Below are 7948 nucleotides of genomic sequence, written 5' to 3'. Positions count from 1 at the left end.
ATTTAGGTCTACTTTATATGGATAAAAATGTAAGACATAGGCCTCCAACTTTCATATAGAGCCTAAGATTTAATAAGGTCATTTTCAAGTCCAAATTATAGCAATAATGAAAAAGTCTGAATATGTCCTACAACCTAAACATTATTCAGTGTTTGGCCCATATCTAGAGTTCTAGAAGTCTAAATGACCTCTATTTTTTTATCTAGAAAGCTGAGATAATTTTCTACAACTTTCATGTTTTCAAGTAGTTCCAATTCTGATATTATCAATGATATTTTGAGCAAAAAAAAGAAGATAATGATTGTCACCAAGTCAAGAGTTGGCCACCCACTCATCAATTAGTCATCAAATCAATAGTTCCTAATTTTGACATATAAAAGGAGGCATTTTCCATGCATTTAGGATCTTGGTCTCCAGATCAAGATCATATTTTTGCTTTCATTTCCTTTCCTTTACTTAATTATCTTTTATCTTATTTATGTTCTTATTTAGTTTATTTATTTTTCTTTCTTTCATGATGTTTAACTAAGCTTATTATGTCAAGATGAAAAGGTTATACTAATGGTGTAAGAATAAGTATAGTGTAAACTTAATATAGACTTTAATGTTTGATACTAACATGTTTTGTATTTGTTATCTTGTTCACTCTTTAATACTTTGCTTGTTAAATGACTAATCTAGATTTATATTATATAACATTTGGTACAACAAATGCTTAGCACTTTCATAGCCCTTATTGTATGGTATAACTGACACCAAAGCTATAAAAGGAACTTGATTTATTGTTAGCATAAGTTATAAGCATGAATGTCTGCCAATATTTACAAGTATTAGCATTATTCAAATAAAATAACTGATATAATCATGTTAATAATTTATATTATGACTGGAACCTCCTTTATGTGTGGTTTCCATTTGAGTAATAAGAGTTTATACTATTCTTGTTTGAAATAACATTAGTGGATCCTCTAACCTTGACATTTGTTGTTATTATTGTTTAATCCTTATGTTTATCTTCCATCTCAAAGTTCTTATCAATTTCTTCTTCTTCTTCTTTATTATTATTATTACTACTACTATTACTATTACTATTACTTCTATTATTGTTGTTGTTGTTGTTGTTGTTGTTGTTGTTGTTGTTGTTGTTGTTATTGTTGTTGTTGTATTATTATCATCTATAATTTATACAATTAACCTCCCTGTGGTTCGACCCTGGTCTTGGTAGGTTATTTATTACTTCAACACTCCTACACTTGGGAGAAGACATCAATCTTTTGATCGTGTCAAGTTTTTGGCGTCGTTGCTTGGATACAAATTATAGTATTTATTTTATTTTTTCTTTTCACTTTTCTTGTATATAACTTTGTTTTTTTTTTATTGTTTCTTTTTCTTTTGTTTTCTTCTTCCTTTTATTCTATTCCTACACGTCCATGAGAGTATGGTGAAGTACATTAAATGGTAGACTTTTATAGGGTATCCTCATCATTTTCAAAAAAATATAGCCGAAGAAGATAATCAATCACTTTATAACGAGAATAATGAGAATAACTATGTTACAACACTTAGAGACCACATGAATCCCACAAAAACAAATGCACTATCATGCATAGTTTTTCCTCCTGATGCATCTCATTTTAATTTTAAGCTAGACATTATTCAACTTTTACCTTTTTTTCATGGTTTAGATTTAGAAAATTCATACTTGCATTTAAGGGAATATAATGAGGTATGTAACACCTATAATGACTTAAATTGTAGCATGAACACTATCAGATTAAAGCTTTTTCTTTTTTCATTAAAAGATAAAGCTAAAACATGGCTATAAAATTTATAACCAGAATCCATTCGTGCTTGGAATGAAATACAACAACAGTTTTTAAAGAAGTTTTTCACATCTCACAGAACAAGCTCTTTCAAAAGACAAATCACCACTTTCACTAAAAAACCAGGAGAAATTTTTTATCAATGTTGGGATAGGTATTGAGACTTGTTTAATACTTGCCCTCTTCATGGTTTTGAAACATGGAGATTGGTTTCATATTTTTATGAAGGTTAACACCTAAAGATAGGTAAATGGTTGAATTGATGTGCAATGGAACCTTTGAAAATAAACACCCTAGTGAGGCAAAGGAGTACATAGACTTGTTGGCTGAAAATGCTCAAAATTGGGACAACGCATATACATATAAGATATCGAGTAAAACTTAACCTCATATATCTAGTGGAGGTATGTACAACCTTAGGGAAGAGCATAACCTCCAAGCCAAATCTTGTTTATGCCTTTCATTTCATTTCCTTTCCTTTACTTAGTTAACTTTTATCTTATTTATATTCTTATTTTGTTCATTTTTTTTTCTTTCATGATGTTTAGCTAAGTTTATTATGTCAAGGTGAAAAGGTTACATTAATGGTGTAAGAATAAGTATAGTGTAAACTTAATATAGATTTTAATGTTTGATACTAACATGTTTTCTATTTGTTATCTTGTTCACTCTTTAATACTTTGCTTATTAAATGACTAATCTAGATTTATATTGTATAACACTTGGTATAACAAATGCTTGGCACTTTCGTAGTTCATATTGTATGGTATAACGGACAACTAAGCTATGAAAGGAACTTGATTTGTTGTTAACATAAGTTATAATCATGAATGCCTGACGAGATTTACAAGTATTAGCATTAATCGAATAAGATAACTAATGTAATCATATTAACAATTTGTAATCTAATTGGAACCTTCTTTATATAAAGTTTCTAATTGAATAATAAGAGTTTATATTATACTTGTTTGACATACCATTAATGGATCCTCTAACCTTGATATTTGTTGTTATCATTGTTTAATCCTTATGTTAATCTTTCATCTCAAAGTTCTCATCAATTTTTTCTTCTTTTTCTTCTTCTTTACTACTACTACTACTACAACTACTACTACTATTATTGTTATTATTGTTGTTGTTTTATTGTTATTTATAATTTATACAATTAACCTCCCTATGGTTCGACCTCGGTCTTGCTGGGTTATTTATTACTTCGACACTCTTGCACTTGAGAAAAGATATCTATCTTTTGGTCGTGTCATCAAGGTGAAAAGGTTACATTAATGGTGTAAAAACAAGTATAATATAAACTCAATATGGACTTCAATGCTTATATCCTAAACAACTTGCTATTAACATGTCTTATTATTTTTATCTTATTAATTCTTAATACCTTACTTGTTAAATGGTTAATCTAGATTTGTATTGTATAACACTTGGTACATCAAATGCTTGGCACTTTCATAACCCAACCGTATGGTATAACCTACACCCTTGTTATGAAAGGAACTTGATTTATTGTTAACATAAGTTAACAACATAAATTCCTAACAATATTTAAAATTTTAGTGTTACTTAAACAAGATAATTAATATGATCATGTTAACAATTTATAATGAGCTATTAATGACAAATCATCCGATTGGAACCTTCTTTTTATGTGTGGTTTCCAGTTGAGTATTAAAAGAGGTTTCTACTATACTTGTTTGAAATACCATTAGTGGATCCTCTAGTCTTGATATTTTTTTTATTGTTTAATCTTCACATTAATCTTACATCTCAAAGTCCTCTTTAACTTGTTGTTGTTGTTATTGTTAATTATAATTTATATAGCTAAACTCCCTATGGTTCTACCCCGGTCTTGCCTGGTTATTTATTACTTTGACACTCCTGCACTTGGGAGAAGACATCAATTTTTTAGTCCTGTCAATTATAAAAATGGGTAACAATATGCTTGGATAATGAATACATTATAAAAAAGGGTGCTCATATGAATATGTTGAATTAATAAAATGATCAAAGAAAAATAGTGCGAAACCAACTGTGGGATCATAAGTTTAATGGATGATTTGATAATTGTTTATGTCTTGTTATTATAGGAGAAGAACGTGGAGTTAAACCACCAACTGAAAGTGTTGGATTCTCGACAGGAACAAGCTAAGATAGCTAATTATGTTTTTAAATTACATAGGCAATTACAACTTATTTTGATATAGGGTTGTGTCATTAATAATAAATAATAATAAGTGTGAGCTAGTTTTCATAGTTTAAAGACTAGTGTTCAGGTTCAGGCAAAGTGAGATAGTTACCCTAGTTTAGGGACTAGAGTCTGATTTGGGCAATGTGAGCTAGTTTCCCTAATTTAGGGACTACCATCTAGTTCGAGCAGTGTGAAATAGTTGCTCTAGTTTAGAGACTAATATCTAGTTTAGATAGAGTGAGTTAATTGCATTGGTTTAGGGACTAGCACCCAATTTGGACAATATAAGCTAGTTGTCCTAGTTTAGCGACTAGCGTCTGATTTGGGTGGTGTGAGCTAGTTGCCCTAGTTAAGGAACTAGTATTTCGTATGGGCATTGTGATTGAGTACCCTAGTTGATGGATGTTCGAGAAGGATTTAATTTAATTTAGTCAAGTTAAATAATGAAAATGCATTTAATAAATTTATAAATATTGTGATTGATGCTTATAATTAATTTTTATGTTGAATTTAATTTTTAGATACTTTACAGCAATGTGTTAACCCGTGGAGAGTTATATAACTATTTAAGTTTTGTTGATAAATATATTAAATAAGTTGTCAACTCTACATGTATGGATTCCATGAAAAGTGGTGTACGGAAGATGTTTGTTGATTTTAGGTAAACGTAAATTGGAATGGAACTTTCAGATGTTTATGAAAAAAATAGAAATTATTTCTTACTTAATGAGAAATGAAATAATTAGTAATGGAATACTATTGTAATGAGTTCAAGAAAAATAATTTATGATGGACTTAATATAAAAATTATGTGGAGTGTCTGACTCATTAAAGAAGGATAAAATACCTCATTCAATACTATAAGATATCTCAGGATATCTTCCAAGCGAAATTTGTTATGAATAAATGACATTAAGACAAGTACTATAAAGGAGGGAGATATAATGGATGAGGGACTACAAATACATTTTGATGGTTAGTGGAATTAGCAATCAATTCTTGTTAGTGACTTGTTAAAGATCTTAACAATGGTTGAACTCGCGGTATTATAAATAAATGAGGTTATTATTACTTCGATTATTACTAAGATTTTTGTGTAGTAGATAATCTAACAGAACAATGAAAAAACATTAGCCTCAAGGTTGTCGGAAAGGGTCCAAATAGTAATGTGGTAAACCAGGGAGTTTGATCTACAAAACAAAAGATACACAGTGTCTTGCTTATCAATTTAAAATAAACACATGAATAAAAGAAAGTTCAGTAACCAATAAGCATGGTAGAAAAACATCGAGAAAAAGAAGGAATATTGTGGGAATCCGCGCATCTTAAATCTAGATAGTTTAATATGTGTGTGTGTGTGTGAGAGTGAGAGAGTGAGAGAGAGAGAGAGAGAGAGAGAAGGCATAGATTTTGGGAGATTTTGAAAGAACAGTACCAAATAGCAAGTGGTGTTAAACTGGACTTGATATTGAATTGGAAACAGGTAGGTTTACAGGTAAAGGTATGGTATTCTCATGGCAAAGAGAAAAGGATGGTCGTTTAGGGCAGTGATTGCCCCATGTAACTTTAGGAGTTAGGTACCTAAAAGATCAGCTTATTTTATTATCACCACTAAGCCACCAACGGACGTGAATATTTTCAATCTCATTTTTCTATTCCCATGCTTCGGCCTATATGATTTAACAAATGGGGGACATGTCTATCTAGCTAGCTCCTCCCCAAGCTCGTGCCCGCCGGTGAGTGGCTCATGACAAGCTCCCAGGGAGTGCATATATAATAATATATCAATACTGTCAAGAATGTCCATCGTGGAAGAGAGCTCCACGTGTTTCTCCACTACGCACACATTACATTAATCCCTCTCCAAACTGGCTTGAGAGAAGCGTTGTCGCATTAAGTATTGCCTGGATTTGAGATTCCACCATCGATCATCATAACTTTTGCTTACACTCTCGAAATAATCAAATCTGATTTATTATTACTTTTCTTGTAATTAGCTTTATAATAATAGGATCCATGATCATGAAGGAACCAATAACTCGTAGAGACAGTATAGTACTGACTCTTGGTCCTCTTGGTGGTTGAAAGGTCCATTGAAAGAATATATCATGACACAACCCTAGTCTCTCATGGAATGCATTATATATATATATATAATAATGAAAATTATATTTCGAGATATTATTTAATAATTTGAATTATTGAATTCAAATAATATAGTTCTTTGCAGGTTTTTAAAGTTTAAAAAAATTTTATTTTAAAAAATAATATAAATCATATCTTAAAATGTCATTTAATAATTTAAAATACTGAATAAAGATGGTTTTTTGACATTAAAATAATACTTTATATGAATTTTTTATTTTTAATTTAAGTTATTTTTTGTATTTAAAAATGATAGTTCTGCAACACCAACAAATCTTCTTATATGTAAGTAAAAAAAGGGGATCACCAAAATCATAAGATATTATTTTATAAATCATGCTAAACTTAGTTGGAATTATTTACAATTTTTTCTTACTTTCAAAATATAATATATAGAGGGATGCAAAGTGTCCCTACGCTGCAAAACTAATATTAAATGAGATAGTTGGATGATCAGTACAATATATAGTTGTTGACTTCATTACATTACACTATAAACAAAAGGAGAATGTTGATTCATTGTTCCTTTTACTATATATGCACTCTCAGGTGCACTGTGCACTGCTACGGTGCTCCTGATCCGTCCATTCTTTTTTCTTTTTTTCTTGAACAGATATTTCCTCTTTTTTTTTCAATTGTTCTCATATTTTTCTGAATAAAGCCACGTCATTCTTTTTTATTTGTGTGATTCATCATATTTGCAGTTTTGAAAAATGCCCCGACTTTAAATTGAAGCTTGACTTTGTGGAATCGGATCGAAATTGAAATAATAGGGACCACATTTAACAATGAAAAAAAATCTAGTCCTATTTTATTTTGTGATGTTCACGGGGAGTGAAAAGGTACACTTTGTTCCCGAGATATTTTAACCTTTTTCACCTTTTATCTCTAGTTACCGAGGGTTTAACTTTTCAATTCTAAATCATATTTGTTTCATATTTTAATCTCGGGAATGTAAGAGGAAAAGGAAAGTCATTGAAAAATAAAAGATAAAAAAAAATATTAGTTAGTCATATTCCAACTATTAAAGGAGTCAATTTTGATACGTTTTTTTTCCTAATATTCATGAGCGGTTGAAAAATATATATTTTAGTCCTTGGAAGTCTTAATCTTTTTATGTTTTGTCCCTATTTATTGATGGTTTAACTTTGCACTACTAAACTTGATTTGTTTTAAGTTTCGGTCTTTAAAATTTGAGAAGAGAGAGAAAGTTATAAAAAAATAATAAAGGAGGAGAAACAAAGTTGTCATTTGGTCCATTTCAATAACTGAAAAGTTAATTTTGGTATTGATAGGTTTTTTTAAATGATAAAAGTATTCTTATGGTGTTTTTAAACTTTCATCTCTCTCACCTAAAAAAAATAGATTGAGGTTAAAAAAATTCAATTTATTTTATTTTTGAACAAATTTAAGGTTATTTTAGAGTTAGAAACTGAATTATTAAACTTTGTAAGATGTTTATTTGGTTTTTTTTTATGAAAATAGTTTAAAAATTAATTTTTTAGGTCCAAAAATCATAGCTTGACTTTCTATCTACCTCTCTATTGATACGAACAAACAACACATCTTCTATTTTATTTTTTCTGTCTACCTCTTAAATGACTAAAAAACTAAAGCAACAAACAATACATTATTTGTTTTATTTTTTTTAATTAAAAGTCAGAGTCCTCCCTTAAACATAAAACATAATTAAAGGAGATCAGGTGTGGGGGTCTTGCTTTGCAGGCTTATGTGCTCCGTGCCTTTATCTGATGAGCCAAAGACGTAAGCCTAATTTTTT

This window comes from Populus euphratica, unplaced genomic scaffold (genome assembly GCF_000495115.2).
Source record: "Populus euphratica unplaced genomic scaffold, PopEup_1.0 scaffold931.1, whole genome shotgun sequence".
In the NCBI taxonomy this organism is placed as follows: Eukaryota; Viridiplantae; Streptophyta; class Magnoliopsida; order Malpighiales; family Salicaceae; genus Populus; species Populus euphratica.
This window is presented reverse-complemented; position numbering follows the sequence as displayed.